This window comes from Neofelis nebulosa, chromosome 2, assembly GCF_028018385.1.
Source record: "Neofelis nebulosa isolate mNeoNeb1 chromosome 2, mNeoNeb1.pri, whole genome shotgun sequence".
Classification (NCBI taxonomy): Eukaryota; Metazoa; Chordata; class Mammalia; order Carnivora; family Felidae; genus Neofelis; species Neofelis nebulosa.
Window position 1 is genome coordinate 103,111,286 of NC_080783.1, and position 18,479 is coordinate 103,129,764.

At 45.3% G+C, this 18,479-nt stretch overlaps 2 long non-coding RNA genes across 2 annotated transcripts; both read right to left on the bottom strand.

Annotated features, from left to right (window-relative positions):
• Window positions 1-198: 198 nt before the first annotated feature.
• Window positions 199-4,427, bottom strand: LOC131503818 (uncharacterized). The gene is made up of 2 exons (XR_009257626.1): window positions 2,300-4,427; window positions 199-2,067 (listed from the first exon to the last, which is right to left on the bottom strand). It is a non-coding gene; the product is annotated as an uncharacterized LOC131503818 (long non-coding RNA).
• Window positions 4,428-4,783: 356 nt separating this feature from the next.
• Window positions 4,784-14,138, bottom strand: LOC131503819 (uncharacterized). Its single transcript, XR_009257628.1, has 2 exons — window positions 11,930-14,138; window positions 4,784-11,514 (listed from the first exon to the last, which is right to left on the bottom strand). It is a non-coding gene; the product is annotated as an uncharacterized LOC131503819 (long non-coding RNA).
• Between the last annotated feature and the right edge of the window lie 4,341 nt (window positions 14,139-18,479).

Consider the following 18,479-nt stretch of genomic DNA (forward strand, 5'->3'; position numbering starts at 1 on the left):
CCCACCGCAGCCCTCACGACACATCAGTACCTTGTCATTTCCTTCCCAGGTTTCCTTAAATAAGGGATACACATTTGTTTGCACAGCCTTACTAAATTCTTAAAAATCAATAGTCATACCCAATTCACATATATATACCTATATATAATAAAATTATCCGCTGTGCATAAAATCATGTGAAAAGAATGACACAGTAACTATCCACTGACATTTTATTTAACATGATAGAGTGCCACTGTCTTAGTACAAAGTGACCTTAACCGCTTTGAAAGTCCTTATTTTTCCTGCAACAAATCATACGGTGAAGGAAGACCTTCACCAGGGTCATGTAATTCGTAAGGGCTTCTTTGGGAATATGTACAGGCATCTTTGGGGACTTTGAAGGAAAGTCTCAGTAATTGGTTTTAATGAGGCTTTTTTTCCCGCACAGGACCTATCCTGTCTCCCTTTTTATGTGTCAGGCCCATAATGGCGGGGACCACATTTTCTCTTTTGTATCCCCTAGCCAAGCCAACTCAAATCAACAAAAACATTTTAAACAGATAGTGCATATCCAACACTATGTCAGGACATGAAGAGAATATAAAAGACGCAGAAAATTGTGGTCCTAGCTGCGAGGCACAGATAATCTCGTCAGGCAATTTTGGCACAGGCTGAGTTATCTGGATATTATTGCTGGTATGTGACTTCCTTAATGTAAGTTCCAGAAAGCCCAATAGCTTTTAGAAGATTATACGATGCAATAGGGAAAGTGAATCCATTCATTCGTATGCAAATAAATAGACCTATACATTTATTAAGTCCCGATATGTGCCAAGCAGGGGAGCTACAACAGTAAGATTTGAGCCCCAAACTTGGGGAGAGCCCCATCTTGTGGGGAAGATCAACATATGGAAAAGCAAGGCAGCAGTGTGCTATAAGTGCTGTAGAAGACTGGCCAGGACATGGTGAGGACACAAAGGAGGGCAGAATTGAGTCTACTGACTGTGAAGGGATAGGACAGGGGGGTCAGAGAAGATCTTGGAGACAAGCAGTCCTTGACTGCCTCCCAAGATGAATGGCAGTCGGGTGGAGAGGGGGCGGAGCATTCCAGAAAGCAGTGTGAGAATCCTGAGGTAGGTGGACGCATGCTGTGTCCAGAGAGAATAGGTGGTGGGGACAGAGGAGGGCTTTGGGAGAGAGGAAGGGGCCGCCAAATTCACTAGCAAGAGAAAAGGCTGGAGATGTGCTTTGCGATTAATCCAAGAAGTCCCCAATGCCATGCTAGAGCATGCACTTTATCCTGAAGGAAATGGGGACCCATCAGGTGGTTTTTTAAACGGGGGAGGGGGTGGAGGGGAGAGGGCACCTGGGTGGCTCAGTTGGTTGAGCATCTGACTTCGGCTCAGATCACAATCTCATGGTTGGTGGATTTGAGCCCAGCATCGGGGGGGCTCACTGCTGTCAGCTCAGAGCCCACTTCGGATCCTCTGTCCCTCTCTCTCTCTCTCTCTCCCCCTCCCCTGCTCTCTCTCTCTCTCAAAAATGAATAAACATTAAAAAATAAATAAACAGGGGGGGACACAGTCAGACTTGCATTTTTCTAAAACAGAGATCACTCTGGCAGCAAGTGTGAAGGATGGACCCGATGGATGAGAGTCTGTAGGGAAGGACACCAGACAGGAGAGTGTCTCAGTGGTCAAGATGAGAAATGATGAGGGCCCAAATCAGGACAGTAGCAGTAGAAAGAGAAGCGGAGGGCGTTCTTATGCAGTGTTAATTCCAGGAATTCTGAGCTGACTCATCCTGAGGAGGTATCAGAAAATAGTGAGAGGCAAAGAAGATACCACTCATGGTAGTTACAATGAGGAATTTTTTTCTAGCTCACCCAGTGAGTATAAGAAGCCTCCCTTTTACGCTTAGCGTCCCTCCTGCCTTCCTTACAAAGACAGTGCGGTAGTTGGCTCTGAGCAGGCTCTAAACGTCCCCTCCATCACTTACTAGCAGGGTAACTGAGTAAATCTATGTAAAGTGCTCCGGTGAGGACCCACACGGACTACACTCTCACTAAATACTAGCTATTAAGTACTAGCTGTGACTACATTAGCTTTTTTTTTTTTTTAATATTTATTTATTTTTGAGACAGAGAGAGACAGAGCATGAACAGAGTGGGGGAAGGGTCAGAGAGAGAGGGAGACACAGAATCCGAAACAGGCTCCAGGCTCTGAGCTGTCAGCACAGAGCCCGATGCGGGGCTTGAACTCACAGACCGTGAGATCATGACCTGAGCCGAAGTCGGACACGTAACCGACTGAGCCACCCAGGTGCCCCTACATTAGCTTTTACTACACTACTGCATGGTCTCCCTTTTCATGGCTTGGCTTGGCTTGCAGAGGTTGCTGAACCTGGTTGTGGGAAAGATACTCAGACGTGGCATTTTCAAATATGGCTTCTGCCACTCACAAGAGGTCTACATGAAGGGAGCAGCCACCAGCCAGAAGTCAAGCAACTAGCACACCCCAGTTCTTAACACATAGATGCCACAGGTTCCCTCTATGTACATGCCCCCCCGCCCAAGACCCACCCCTCACTGCACCCCTGTGTGCCTGAGTGCACACACTTCAGAAGGTACTGGAAGGATGGCTAATCATATATTTTTTTCATAAGAGCTGAGACACACAGTCAAAAACAAGGGAAATTTCATTTTTTGTTCAGAAGAACAAAGAAGATTATGACCTTGAAGATCTGTAAAGGGGACATGATGCTTGTTCAAAGACATTAAGGATCTTTTTGATTACTTGAAGCTTTTTTTTTTAAGTTTATGTATTTACTCTCAGAGAGAGAGTGTGTGCACATGCACATGTCACTCCCAGGCAGGAGACTGGAGGTTTATTCTCTGGGCTCTGGGACCTGGAACATTCTGGAGGAACAAGTCTCACCCAAACACAGAGCACTTATATGGAGCTTTTAACACCTCAAGCTTAGGAGCACTGGGGTAGCTCAGTCAGCTAAGCATGCAACTTTGGTTCAGGTCACCATCTCACAGCCTGTGAGTTCGAGCCCCGCGTCGGGCTCTGTGCTGACAACTCGGAGCCTGGAGCCTGCTTCAGATTCTGGGTCTCCCTCTCTCTGCTCCTCCCCCATTTGTCCGTGTGCGCTCTCTCAAAAATAAATAAGTGTTTAAAAAAAAATCAAAATAAATAAATAAACACCTCAAGGTTAAATATAAGTGGACATTTAGGGAATGCCTCTACGATGGAAGAAAGAACCCAAAGCCAACAACTGGGAAAAGGAATGCAGAGAAAACAGAGACACTATGAGGAGCAGAAAAAACATTTAAATAAAATAGCAATTATTAATATCTTTAGAAGAAAAGAGAAGATAGCACACCCATAAAATAAAGAAAGGATACGATAGAAAAGAAATACAGAACGAGAAGGAAGTTGAAAATATGATAGCAGAAATATTTAAAAAGAGAAAAATAAGGGGGTGGCAGAGTGGCTCAAGTTGGTTAAGCATCCAACTCTTGACTTCAGCTCAGGTCATGATCTCAAGGTTTATGAGTTCAAGCCCCACATTGGGCTCTGTGCTGACAGTGTGGAGGCTGCATGGGACTCTCTCTCTCTCTCTCTCTCTCTCTCTCTCTCTCTCTGCCCCTCCCCCTCTCTCTCAAAAATAAATAAATAGGGGCACCTGGGTGGCTCAGTCAGTTAAGCGTCCAACTTCAGCTCACGTCATGATCTCATGGTCCATGAGTTCGAGCCCCGTGTCGGGCTTTGTGCTGACAGCTCAGAGCCTGGAGCCTGATTCAGATTCTGTGTCTCCCTCTCTCTCTCTGACCCTCCCCCGTTCATGCTCTGTCTCTATCTCAAAAATAAATAAACATTAAAAAAACTTTAAATAAATAAACTTTTTTTTTTTTAATAGTAAGATAAAACTGAGTAAACTTCCCAGGAAGGAAAACCAAAAGACAAAAGTTAAAAGTTTAGAGCAACAATCCTGGGAGTCTCATATCTGGCTAATGAAAATGCCAAAGAGAACAACAAAACAGAGAAGAAAGAAATCACTAAAGAGCCTATACAAGAAAACTTCCCATAACTCAAAGATACGAGTTTCCAAATTTAAAGTGTCTCCCAAATGCCCAGTCCCCCAAATCTAAAACACACCCTTCACCAAAGAGAGAAGAGTTAGGTCAGGAAACAGAGGTAAAAGTCTTTCATTATGATTGATTTTTTTTTTAATTTTTTTTTTTTAACGTTTATTTATTTTTGAGACAGAGAGAGACAGAGCATGAACAGGGGAGGGGCAGAGAGAGAGGGAGACACAGAAACTGAAACAGGCTCCAGGCTCTGAGCTGTCAGCACAGAGCCCGACGCGGGGCTCGAACCCACGGACTGCGAGATCGTGACCTGAGCCGAAGTCGGCCGCTTAACCGACTGAGCCACCCAGGCGCCCCTGATTGATTTTTTTTTTAACTTGGTAAGAAGTTACACACATTTTTTAATTCTCAAAAAAGAGGGGTGGGTTCTTTTGATAATTTGGAAGTAGAGTTTCATTCTGTTCTCTATTTTTATTAAATTATCCTTTTGGCTGGTAACAGAAATTGAGTGGCTATATTATCTTTCCTTAAATATTAAACTGGGCCAACCCTAGCATGTTGTATATGAATTTGTGATAACAAACACATGTATAAAAGACATCTTTTTCTTTCTTTCTTTCTTTCTTTCTTTCTTTCTTTCTTTCTTTCTTTCTTTCTTTCTTTTTCTTTCTTCCTTTCCTTTCCTTTCCTTTCCTTTCCTTTCCTTTCCTTTCCTTTCCTTTCCTTTCCATCCTTAGTTTTTATTTAAATTCCAGTTAGTTAACATAGAATGTAATATTAGTTTCAGGTATACATCCTATTTCTTCCTTTTTTAAGTCTGATTCCAGGTCCCCATCTGGCTTGAAATTCAATCTCAGCCATTAATTGACCTTTCTTATCCTCTACTGCAAGGTTATGCAAAGGTCCTGGGGCGAAGTATTCTAGGATTCTCTTTTAGTCATCAGTTCACAGTGGCTTTCCCAGAGGAAACTATTGTTGCTATCCATGTGGTCCCGAGAAGCTGAGCAACCGGGCATATCCTATGAGGAATGGAGGTCTGGAGTCTTGAGTACAGTGGGAGGGCTTGTCCAGTTGGGGGTAGCAATTTCCTCCCCAGAACACACAAAACTTCCAGTGGTAGAACTTGCCCTGTGGAATCATTCCAGCCTCCCGGCCTGCTCCTCCTTCCCCTCCATCTCAAGACTTACGGCAAAATCTGCCTGACCAGCTAAGGCTCCAGGAAAGACTGAAAGAATCTGCCTTCAAACTCTTCTGCTTTCAGTCTTAAAGCACCCCTGGGTGAAAACACCAAAGAGCCTGACCACCTTGGAATGACGGAAGAAAAGAATACAGAGAATTGCATACAAATTCCTATCTCAATAAACTACTCTGTCCCCTTGGTCTGGAGACTTGAGGAAGGCCAGTCAGCAGAACCTTTGCACACGGGTCTTAACATGTTTCTGTCACACATGGGAGACCTGAGACCAGGGACTGCTCATGAGGTCACGTGAGCCCCATTCTGCCAGGGGCTGTAACCGTTTGGAAAAGGAAGAGCTGGGAAGGAGTTGATGAGCTCCTGCCTGGTGCGGGCCTTCCTAGGACTGTCACATGTGACCAAGCCTCTCCTCAGCATCTTGGCCTGCAAGCGTCTACCAGCTACGGTGTGTGCATTAAAGAGCTAAGTGGCACTGACAGGACTGAGGACCACAGTTAGACCCCAAGAGAGTCCCCAGAGCTATACAGAGACCCTGCCATCTCGGGCCCTGCCCTCCGCCCTAGAGTTTTCTTCCATCGGCCAGACTCGAGCTGAATCATGAAAAGAACATGCAGAGGAAGTTCTGCACTGTGGCAGGCTGGTTCTTTATTCTGTTCGCTACCTTGCGGCTGTATTTCTTTAATAATCTAGAAATAAACAAGCCTTTTGGTAAACTATTCAAAGGGTTAATGGTATCGCCTCATCGCGTGTGAGCACTTCCAGCCTCCAGAAGGGACGAGATACTACCTCGTGCAAAACAACTGCCATGTCCCTGAGGCAGCAGTCACCCTGCTTCCGAACCTCTGGGCTCTGCTGCAAACTCACCTTGTCACCTGCAGAAGGATCGCTTCCAAGCCCCTCCGCCGAGCACAATGTCTTCTCTAACATCACTGGTTTGGAAAGGGATTTGTTTAAGCATCTAAGCTCAGCTAAACAAAGGGAGTTGCACACAATGCAGTATCCTTGGAAGCTTTAACAAAGAATCTATTAAAACTTGCTTGCCAATTTTCAATCTTTAGCTTTCAAAAGTAATGCTCGACAAATAAGCAGGGGAATTTTCCAAAGCGTTAATGCGTTGTTGGTATTCACTTTAGAAATAAGTAAGATTATTGAGGTCTAACCGATTAAAGCTAGTACTGGTTTTGAAGTAATCAGGCACTGACTTTTGAAAGAAATCTGAATTTGAGGCAGTAGCAGTCCCATGATCACTTTCGAACAAGAGTACAACATTCCATACATAACATTTACAGGCTGAAGGCTTTGACTTTCAGCTAAAGGACTCCAAGGCTGATCTGACAGGTGGACAAACCTCCCCAGCAAAGCACAGTCACTGACAAATGTCCAGCCCTCTCGCCCTTGAGACTCCGAGGCCCAGGCAGACTCTGCTGACACCTGGTGGCAGACCGTGAGTTCAAAGCTGATTTCCCTCCACCTGACCTGCTGCCTGGATTTCTAGTCCGTGTAACGAACACCTGCTAAAACAGCAGGAAAGGTGTTTTGTGGAGGAAGAGCTGCTCTACAAGATCTAAAGATTAATAGCGGGGCATTAGCACCACTGAAGAAGTCTCGGCAGGTACCAAGAATATTCACACTGCAAAGCCTGCCTTTGCAAAATTGTTCTTCCCAAAGATATTTGTCTGAGCAACCTCTGAATCCACTTCTGCATCTGTTCATTCTACCACGCCTCCCCTGCTCCTGTTCTTTATGGCCAAAGAATACAGAAAGGAATGGCCTTATTCTTACAAAAAGGAAATGTAAATGGCTCTGCTGTTGTTAATGAACTCAACCCTAATTGGGAAAAACTCCAACCAGAAGAAAGAGGACAAGTACAGGAAACATTTGACTGGTAACATTTTGACAGGTAACATGCTGAGCATTAGCTTCATCCAAGGGCAAGGCACCCAAGGAAAGTGAATGGGAGGGAAGGTTTTGTGGAAAATGAAAAGTTGAGTCCTTGCCTGGGTCCCAGGAGCAGTACTGGGCAGTATTATGGGAGATGACAGGTGCAGGTGGAAGGGAGAGAATTCACAAGCAGTGGAAAATACCTGACTTGTAGGAAAAGGTCTGGCTTTACTTCTCAATGTGCTTCTCTCTTTTGAGAGAGAGAGAGAGAGAGAGAGAGAGAGAGAGAGAGAGAGAGCACCCACACACTCGAGCAAGTGGGAGAGGGGCAAAGAAAGAAAATCTTAAGCAGGCTCCATGCCGAGGGCTAAGCCCTACGTGGGGCTCGATCTCACAAGCCTGAGATCATGACTTGAGCTGAAATCAAGAGTCTGATGCTTAATTGACTGAGCCACCCAGGCGCCCCACTTCCCAATGTTTGATGTGGGATAACCTTTCATTCTGTGCCTAAACATTCCCTCTGTGCAATGAATCTTCTTTGTGCAACAGCAACGTGACAGTTGTCCCCAAAATAGAGTATGTGTGTGCCAGGCACTGAGCCAGGTCATCTGACCAAAACCTCAGAGCCCTTCTGTGAAGTCAGTGCTATCATACCCCATTTAACGGGGAAAGAAACTGAGACGCAGACAGACTGGGTGGCTGGCCCGAGGTCACACCTCCCAACTAGTGACAACATATGCATTCTTCTAACCCAGGGCTGTCTGCCTTCAAAAACCCTCCTCTTTCCTCCTTCCTCACGCTCGCCAAAACCAAACACTGGGGGAGAAACAGTTCCGATCCATGCCAAAGTGCACCACTGTCCGTTTTGAATTTGTGTCATTTCAAATGTCACCACAAGTTCACTTCTGGGTCACTTGTAAAACAAGCAACTTTGCTTTAAGGTAAATGGATGGCGGGGGGGGGGGGCGGGGAGGGGGGAGATCCTGCTGTAATTTGTACAGTTGTAGGATCCACGGTTCAGTTCCAGCAGAAACCGAGTACAGCTTTCCAGGGACAGTTCAAACAGAAACAAATGACAGTCTAGGCCACCTATGTTGCCTCTTGTGAATAACCACCACGGCGCTTTTTCCAGCTCACGTGAGAACCCCGCTGCAGAAAACACCTGGCGACAGAGGGAAGCCACAGGTGCCGCAGCACCCAGCTTCAGGCCAGTAAAAACCAACTAACTCTTGATGAGATGTTTCATCTCACGTTCAATTCCTCAATTCCATTCAAGACACATATGCGTGCAGGACTGCTGACCAATTACAGCCTACATCCATGTATAAATGTGGATGACTGTTCTTCAAGTGCAGAAGCTTCTCGAGTTTGTCCAATCGACACGGGTCTCCTTTGCTATGAAATGAGCTTCAAGAATCTATAAAGTTTTGCTTTCAGGCTCAAATACAATCTCAAGGTCATTCATTCATTTAAGAAATATTTATGCTGCCCCACTAAGTGCCACAGACTGTTCTATACACTGGGGGCATTCTAACAGCAGGAGTCAGACCAGAAAAAGATTTTTTTTTTTTTTTTTTTTTTTTTTTAGAGCTAGAGGGGCAGGGAGCACTGCAGGGGGCAGGCTTTTGCTATTTTATATGGGGTGAGCGGGGAAGTCTTTAACAGCATTTATGCAGACACCTGACAGAAACGAGGGCAACTCACAAAAATAACGAGGAGAAAAGGCATTGTAGGCAAAAGGAAGAGTGAGTGCAAAGGCCCTGGGCTATGAATGTGTTTGGCATGCACCAGGAAGAGAAGCAAGGCCAAAGTGGCTATTCAGAGAGAGGAGAGATGCTGGTTGAAGTCACATAAGCTTAGGGGCTGATCACATAGGACCTCACAAATCTCAGCAAGAAATTGGCTTTTTTCCTCAGCAAAGCATGACAGGATTTAGGTTCCGGAACAATCACTCTGACTGCTGGGGGAGGGACACCGTAGCAGGGCAAGGAGTAGGAGCAGGGGGTCCCAGTTAGAAGGCTCTTGCAGTAATCCAGGGGAGAGATGGTGATGCCTTGGACCAATCAGTAGCAGGGAAAAAGGCGAGTCGAGGCTGGAGGCTGGATATACTTCGGAGGTGGAATTGACAGGGCTGGCTGATGGACTGGATGTGGGGTAGAAGAGGAAAAAGAAAAATGTCTCCAAAGTTTTGGGTCTACACAAATGGACGAGGGTTCTTTCCTTCGGTGGGGAAGACCGAGGGGTGACCAGGGGAGGGGAGAGAGCTCAGAAGCTTGTTCTCTGACATGTTAAAGTCTGAGATGTCTGTTAGCTCATTTGCCACCTTAATGGAGATGTAGAGTGGCCAGTTAGAGGTACGAGTGTGGGGCTCGGGGGAAGATCTGCGCTGTGGGGTAAAATGAGGAGTCCGCAGCATGTAGTTGGTGTTGAAAGCTGTGAGATGCCTGAGCTCACCACGGAGGTAGATGTAGTTAGAGAAGCCAGGGGGACTGGGCGTTCCAGAATTGGAGGAGATAAGGGCGGGCGGAGGAAATGAGGTTGAGTGGCCAGTGGAGCACGAGGAAGCCACAAGAAGCAGGGGTTTGCAAGAGGAAGGTGTCCGTTGCTTTTGTGTCAAATGTCCCTGACAGGTGGACTCAAACACGGAGAAGCATATTCCTCTGGCAACAGGGGAACCACTGGTGACCCTGCCCGGTGCCGTGTCACTAGACCGAGGGGGACAGAAGCCCAACCAGAGAGAGTTCAAGAGAAGCTGAGAAGTGGAAAAAAGGAGGGTGTGCAGAACTCTGTCAAGGGTTTGTGTTAACAGGAAGATGGGAGTCACCCCAGCATGTTCACATGCCGGTGGGAATGACCCAGAGGAGGGGCGAGGACAGCACTGTGGTGGTGCTTGGGGGCGGGGCCGGGGAGGATGCCCAGACGGAGGACAGACTTGGAAAGGGGCACTGCTGCTGGCTCACCACCGTTACAAGCAGGGGGACACAGTAGTGGGAGCAGGAGCAAGCCACCCACCGATGGCCTGTTTTCTCAGTGAAACAGGAAACAACAGGAGCAGCCCTCAAGAGGAGAGGAGGGGTCAGGTCGAGGGTCAAGGAGAATGTCCACTGGAGGACGAAGGAACCAGGGATGTGCGGGGCTGCTGGGCAGCGTTAGGAACTTACTGGAGCCCGGCACTCATGAACCAAAGCTTTGTCAGTCCACATGCTTGTATCCAGGCGTGTGCAGGCATTCCAGGCACAGAGTGGAACTAAACCCAGGGGCATGGAGGATGAGGACCAGAGAATCTCTGGGGAGGGGAGGGGCAGTGAAAAGGTGGTAGGGGCCACGAACTCTAGGCCCGGCGAGGCTGAAGAACCGCTGAGGGGGTGGGCACTGGAGGGGGAGGGACGGAAGGGCAGGGGGCCACGGTTGGAAAACGAGAGGTGTAGTAATGAAGACCGTGTTGCCTACTGGGGTGTGGCTGATGATGACCATGGCTAAGGTGTGACTGCGGGAGCAGGAGGCGGAGACGGAGTACAGGATCAGCACATCGCAGCCAGGCTGGTCAGTGACCTGAGAGCCCCGCAGTACTGTGAGGCTTCTTTGTACTGAACCCTGACCAGAGCGGTACTGGAGAGGTGACGGTGAGCCAGGAGTTAATATGGTGAAGGAATGGGGGGCGGGCGGCCGGGGGCCTGCAGGAGTCTGCAACAGGGGGTGGGAGGTAGGCAGTGCATAGTCTGATGGCACTGGGAGCAAAGTTGGGGGTTACAGGGAGGAGGAAGGACAAGGATTAGGAAATTAAATGAGTTTTTTTGTTTGTTTGTTTTTCGCTAAACAGAATTTAACACTGAAAGGATAGGAGAGAGCTCGTGATCTTTCTGGCTCCTACCACAAACTCCCCTCCCACAAATGCTGGCGGGGCACAGAGAGAGGTGGAGGGTGGCAATGAGTTCGATAGTGTGGGTCCAACGTGCGCAATGGGGGCTGCCCGGGCCTCCAGAACCCAAGACCCACCGCCTTGATGGTGGAGTTCAAAATATTAACCTCCAACCAATTAAGGAACTATCCTGCCAGCTTCAGTTACTTATGCTAATCTAACGAATCAGAAGAGTTCTGAGGAAAGTAAGGGAAACTGCGAGCAACCAGTAATCAGAGCCCTGCCCCCAACACGCATGCACACACAACAAAGAAAAGATGACAAGGGTCGGTACCTCGAACACCGTCATCCTCAGACTTCTCTTCCCGCTACAGATGCGAGTCCACAGTCTCAGACACCCCCTCCTTGCCTCCATATGCAGCGGCAGTTTTCCAAAGGGGCCCAGGCAAAGCTGCCTCTCTGGGTGTCCCAACGAGGCAGGAACATCCTCACCTCCCCTGCCTGTGTGTGGAGGAGGCAGAAAGGAAAGCAACTAAAACAGCTTTGCTGAGGGAAAGCTCCTCAAACTCACATACTGCGAGGCTTAGCTAAATGTGGGACTAAATGTGGGGCTAGGGCCTGTAGGTTCCTGTGGCACAAGAACAATTGAAAAGGGCACAGAACCACGTAGAAGGGGTGCCAACCAATAACAATGGGACAGCGTCTCCTGGGCGACACCCTTGCTACCATGTTTCTCCAAGGGCCCAATATTGCTAAGTATGGCATTTGAAGCCAGGAGGAACCTGTTCTGTGACTTCTCAGGTTTTAGGTCTTGGGCGAGTGTCTTCGTGTCTGAGAGCCTCAAGGTTCTTGGTGCCAAAATAAAGTTGATGGCTGCTGCAGTGCTCATAATAAGCATAAGACACTGTGCACTTACCTTTGTGCTAGCCCTGCATACCCCGTAGGCAATGTCTTACTCGATCCCCAAAAACTCTGTGAGGTGGGCATTGGCTTCTCATTCTACAGATGGGGTTCTGCTGGGAGTTCTTTCCAACTTGAGGACTTATGAGATCATACTTATGACACCTGCAGTGTCTGGAACATAGTGATGATTCCAAAGGAAAAGGATACTCCCGAACCGTGTTTAAGAGAATGAGAATATTTTAAATACCAAATGATAGCGCTTTAGAACGCATGTGTAAATAATGAGATATATGCAGAAAAGAGTATGGCATATCGGGCTATGCAAAGGAATGACCTTGGAAGAAGGGGATTTTTACTTACCTTAAAAGTTGGTTGTTTTTAACAAGCAGATGTTACCTGCTTGTTAACCAAAATTGGGGAGCGTGGGGGCTCAGTCGGTTAAGCGTCCGACTTCGGCTCAGGTCATGATCTCACAGTTCGTGGGTTTGAGCCCCGTGTCGGGCTCTGTGCTGACAGCTCAGAGCCTGGAGCCTGCTTTGGATTCTGTGCCTCCCTCTCTCTCTGACCCTCCCTTGTTCATGCTCTGTCTCTGTCTCAAAAAAATAAAAATAAAATAATAAAATAAACAACAGAATAAAACACACCAAAATGATCAGAAACACTAAAAAACCTATATAGAAGAAATAACCCTAGATGGGATAACCAAAATGTTACTGGAGATTGCCTAACGAGTTTTTTTCCTTGCTTCTTTTAATTTTTTAAAATTAATTAATTTTTTTAAGCAGGCTTCATGCCCAGCATGGGGCCCGAACTCACAACCCTGAGATCAAGACCTGAGCTGGGATCAAGAGTCAGACGCCTAACTGACTGAGCCACCCAGACACCCCTATTTCTTTTCATTTCTATACAGATATTAGTTATTAGTAATTCTTAACACAAATACATTCTCCTTAAAAACATTACAGGCTTTTACGATTTTAGGACTTTCACCTCCCAATTGTGGTCCCCTCCCTAGAGGTAATCAGAGTTACCAATTTGGTGTATATTCTTTTTTGCATATGTACATATGTGTATACAATGTGTATATTCATATATATGTACATATATAGACACATTATAGGTATTATTTTGTGCCTTTAAACAAATGACATCACAGTTTGAGTCCCTCTGCAATTCCATCAAGATGTCCCAAAGATGGTCCCATGTCAGTAAATAATATATGTGCCCCTCATTGTTTCAAATTAAGTAGAGAATCCAGATACACTGTACTTTGTTTACTCTGCTATGACTTTAATTAGGTTGTTTACAGTGCTTTTCTATTGCAAATAACACTGCAGTAGATTCCCTTATAAATGCCTCCTTCTGCAGGCACGAGAGGGTGTCCCTGGGACAGATTCTGGGAAGTGGAACTTCTGGGTCAATGGAATCTGCACTTTTGGTTTTTTAATAGATACCACACCTAAGGGACTGCACACGAATTTCTACTCCCACTGACAGCATGGGTACACATCACTGCCAATATTTATTACCAAACCCTTTTATACTTTTTGCCAACTTGACGAATGAAAATGTATCCTTTTGTTTTGAATTTCCTTGAATAACACCATGTGCTCCTTTTCACATGTTTATAAGCCATACAGGTTTCCTTTTTCATGAACTCCTCCATAAAATGTGTCTGTTTTTTTGTGGCATGTGTGTCCATTTCTCATAGACTTATTATAATAACAGTTATTCACATATTCAGGAAACGAATCCTTTGTCTATGTAAAATTTTTTTTCATGTTTATTTGAGGGGGGAAGGGGCAGCGCATGTGCACGCGCACATGAGTGAGAGAGAGAGAGAGAGAGAGAGAGAGAATGAATCCCAAGCAGACTCCTCTCTATCAGTGCACAGCCTGACTCCGGGCTCGATCTCACTAACCCAACTGTAAGATCATGACCTGAGCCGGAATCAAGAGTCAGACGCTTAACCGACTGAGCCACCCAGGAGCCCCATTCTTTGTCTACTTTATAAGTGCAAGTATGGGGCACCTGGGTGGCTCAGTCGGTTGAGTGTCCGACTTCAGCACAGGTCATGATCTCACGGTTCGTGGGTTCGAGTCCCGCATTGGGCTTTGTGCTGACAGCTCGGAGCCTGAAGCTGCTTCGGATTCTATGTCTTTCTGTCTCTCTCTGCCCCTTCCCCACTCATGCTCGGTCTCTCTCTCTCTCTCAAAAATAATACATTATGGGGCGCCTGGGTGGCGCAGTCGGTTAAGCGTCCGACTTCAGCCAGGTCACGATCTCGCGGTCCGTGAGTTCGAGCCCCGCGTCAGGCTCTGGGCTGATGGCTCGGAGCCTGGAGCCTGTTTCCGATTCTGTGTCTCCCTCTCTCTCTGCCCCTCCCCCGTTCATGCTGTGTCTCTCTCTGTCCAAAAATAAATAAAAAACGTTGAAAAAAAAATTAAAAAAAAAATACATTAAAAATTTTTTTTTAAATAATTGCAAGTAGATTCTCCCATTCACTTGCCTTTCAACCTTTTTTTTTTTTTTGAGGGAGGGAGTTTTTCATAGAGATACATAAAATTTAGCAAATTATAGTATTTGCATTTTGTGTTTTAAGGACTTCTCTATCCCATGGTCATATATATAATCCATTTTTTTTCCTAATAAGCTCATCATCTTGTTTTTCATGCCTAGTTATTTAATCCATTTGAAATTTATGTGAATGGTAGCAAGTAGGACCCTAACTCACTCTTTTCACACCTAGCCAGCTGCTAAAAATATCCTTTTCTTTTTTAAATTTTATTTTTTTTTAAGTTACATCCAAATAAGCATATAATTATCCTTCTTTTCTTACAAATACATTTATTATATACTAAGTTTCCACATACATTAGTTTTACTTGCTATTCTCTTCCTTTTTTTTTGGGGGGGTCTATTTCTGTATCACTCCCCAGTTGTTTTAATTACTACACCTTTAAAGCATATTTTGACACCTGGTGGGTAACCCCCCTTCCTTTTTGCTTTTTCAGTTGATCGTGGCTCTTTTCGCACATTTCCTTTTCCAAATAAAATCTCTAAGCCAGTTTGTCAAACGCCAATATAAATCCTTGGGGGTTTTGATGGAGGTTACACTAAGTTACAGGTTCGGTACAAACCTACGTCTTTACGACACCAGGGTTTCCATCTATGAACATGTGATCCCTCTTCGCTTAGGTCTCTTACATCCTCTAGGAACGTTGTGTGCACACGTCTCAGTAGGTTGGTCATCAGGTGCTCTGGAAGTCTCTCGTTACTTCTCCTAATGTGTCACTCGATATGCTTGGAATCCTGTTGTCTGCAAAGGGATGGTTTACCTCCTCTCCAGTATCTGTGCTCCTTATCACTTTTCCTATTGTATTGGCTACGACAAGACCCGCAGAACAATTCTGGATAGTCCCGGCAGCAGTGGTCACCTTGGTCCTGTATCTTCTCTGATAGGTCTGCCTAGAACACTTGTCCAGTAAGCGGGTTCTCTGTGGACAACTTTTGCTAAGCGAAGGGCACATCCTTTTCCTGCCTTTCACTTATGCCCGGGGTTGCAGATCATCAAATGCTTTTTTGGCAGCTACTGAGAGAACCGTAATTTCTTTCTCCTGTAATCTACAGATTTTGTGAATTACTTTGATAGGTTTTCTGTAGTTTTGAACCAATCTTCCATTCCTGGTAAAAGCCCTCTTCAGTCATAAGACATTTCTAGTTTTGATTTCCACACCTGTGTTTATAACTATATGTAACTGTCTAATCAGGAAAATACACACCAAAACAAAGGACTTTGTATGCATCTTTTTGCATTATTTGTTAAAAAAGAAAATATACAGGTGAAAAAAAAAGGCTTCATTTTTCTTAGAAAAGAAAAACTCGGGGCGCCTGGGTGGCTCAGTCGGTTGAGCATCCGACTTCCGCTCAGGTCATGATTTCACGGTTCATGGGTTCGAGCCCCGCATCGGGCTCTGTGCTGACAGCTCAGAGCCTGGAGCCTGCTTCAGAGTCTGTGTCCCCCTCTCTCTCCACCCCACCCCTGCTTGTGCTCTGTCTCTGTCTTTCAAAAACGAATAAACATAAAAAAAAAAATTAAAAAAAAAAAAAGAAAAGAAAAACTGTGTGTAAACTGAGTGTTTGCAAAACGAGCAAATGTAATGTGCTCTAACCTGTTCTTCTCCTCACCAAATCCCCTACTTGGGTCAACACCCTCGCCATCAAGCCAGCCACTCGCTCCGGCAAGAATCACCAAGTCCCCACTCCTCCTTCTGCTACACCCTCCACACCCAGCCCTCACCAAGCCCCAGATTCCCCCAGTCCCTCCACCCCACGCATCTAACTGGAGGCCACAGGGCTGACAGGGCAAGGTCAGGACTTCAAGATACACCCAGGTCCAATCCCACTGTACACGACTGCATCACTTTGGGTGAACTACCTTACCTCTCTGGGCCCCAATTTCTTTATCCACAAATAGATATGATACTATTAAGACTGAAGAGCTGGGGTAAAAAGTGAATGAGATAATATATGTAAAGTACCCCACAAGATGCTTGCCATGTAACACGTGACCAAATGTCAACACTATCTCGCGAGAAAGTCTCCTCCCCTCCCCTTCCCCTGTGCCGAACTCTGGAGGTCAGGCCATCCAGACTTTTACCTGGTCCATGACAACTGTCTTTCTGCCTTCTAGATGCTGCGGCCAAAGCTCCCTTTCTAAAATACAAATCTAGTCCTATAATTTATCTGTTTAAATCTTTCCATTGGCTCCCTACTACCTACTAGGTAAAGTTCCAACTCCTTAGCGTGATAGATAAAGCCTAGCTCAACCTCCCTTCTGGCCTTCTCTTCCTCCCCTCTGGTGCAAGGGCCTTCCACTCTAGTACATTGAAATCTGTAACTTCCTGCGGAAAATCCTGAGTTCTTTAACAGCATTTTGCCTTTACACATGCTGGTCCCTCTTCCTAAAAGCTTTTCCCTTATTTTCTACTAAGTAAAAATTCCTATTCAATCTTTTAAGAAAAAGCTCAACGGATACTTCTTTTAAAATAAAAATTAACCCAGGGCACCTGGGTGGCTCAGTTGGTTAAGTGTTCAACTCTTACTTTTGGCTCAGGTCATGATTGCAGTTTGTGGGACAGAGCCCTATTTTGGGCTCCATATTCACAGCACGGAGCTTGCTTGGGATTCTCTCTCTACCCCTCCCCAGCTCTCTTCTCTCTCAAAATAAACTTAAAAAAACAAATAAATAAAAATAAAAACTAAGCCTGCACAGAATATAGAATTAACTATCCCATCATCATTGTTCCCATGGCAGCTTCCACTGTTACTATATTAAAATTACTTGCTTAAATATCTTTCCCCACTTGCTGAGGCAAAAACTGTGTCTTATTTAAGTGTTTATTCACTCCTCAGGAGCCTGGGTCATTGGTCCATTCAGCCCTTTTTTAATGAATGAAACCATGAATAAACTTTCTCTTTTAAGTAAGGCTCTACTATACTAAATCTTTCAACAAGCCCCCAAAAACCATATTTTGATTATGTTAATCAGACTTTCAAAGCTGATTTTTTTTTTTTAAGTTGGCCTCTACCACAATGAAACCAATTTGTCCTACTAGCAATTTTGAGGGTTCTTGGAATAATTCTAGGGCCGACTAACTTCGTAGGAGTTCTCATTAGATCCACATGCTGTCTGAGAGGCCCCTTTGAAATCAGGACTCTTTAGGAACTGGTAGTAGCCATTATAGGGAACCCAGAGTATCATGTTATTTTGAAAAAAATGTACCTTCCATGACTTAGACTTGTTCTCAATGAACAATTTTCTTCCAGAAGTGCAAACATCCTGCTACCTTTTCTCTCCAAAAAAATGAGTTTGGTTCTATTATAGTTTGCTCCTGAAGTAAGGAAACACAGCTCGGGGGGTGGGAAATCAGTCGTGTTACTTGTGTGGGCTGAAATATGAAAAGAAAAGAAACACTCTTACATCAGAAAACCTCTCCCTGTGGCCAAAAAGATGCCACTGGTGGTCACGAGAGACTCATAATCTCTGCTAACCAAAGACGGTAACGGTCCACAGTGGCTCTAATGGAAACCATGGGAAGAACACAAAATGAACAGAATGACCTTAGTCTTACATTCTTTTTTTATTAAAAAAATTATTTTTGAAATTTATTATTTGAGAGACAGAGAGGGTGGACACATGCAAGAGAGCACGTGTAGGGGAGGGGCAGAGAGAGAGAGAGAGAGAGTGGCAGGGAGAGAGAGAATCTCAAGTTGGACGCTTAACCGACTGAGCCACCCAGGCGCCCCATCTTCCAATCTTTTTAAGGAACCCAACATGCAAGCCACCCAAATAACCCCTAATTTCAGAAAAATAAGTTATGACTAGAGAACCAATCGTCCATGATGATTTTTGGATAACCATTTCTTTCACTTAAAAAAAAAAATCGTCTGTTTTCTTCTCATAAATAAATACATTATTTTACAACAAGAAAAAAAGAAAAAGTACAGACCTGCAGGGACAGAAAACACCACAGACTTCAGCAAAAATCGCAGAGCCTGCGA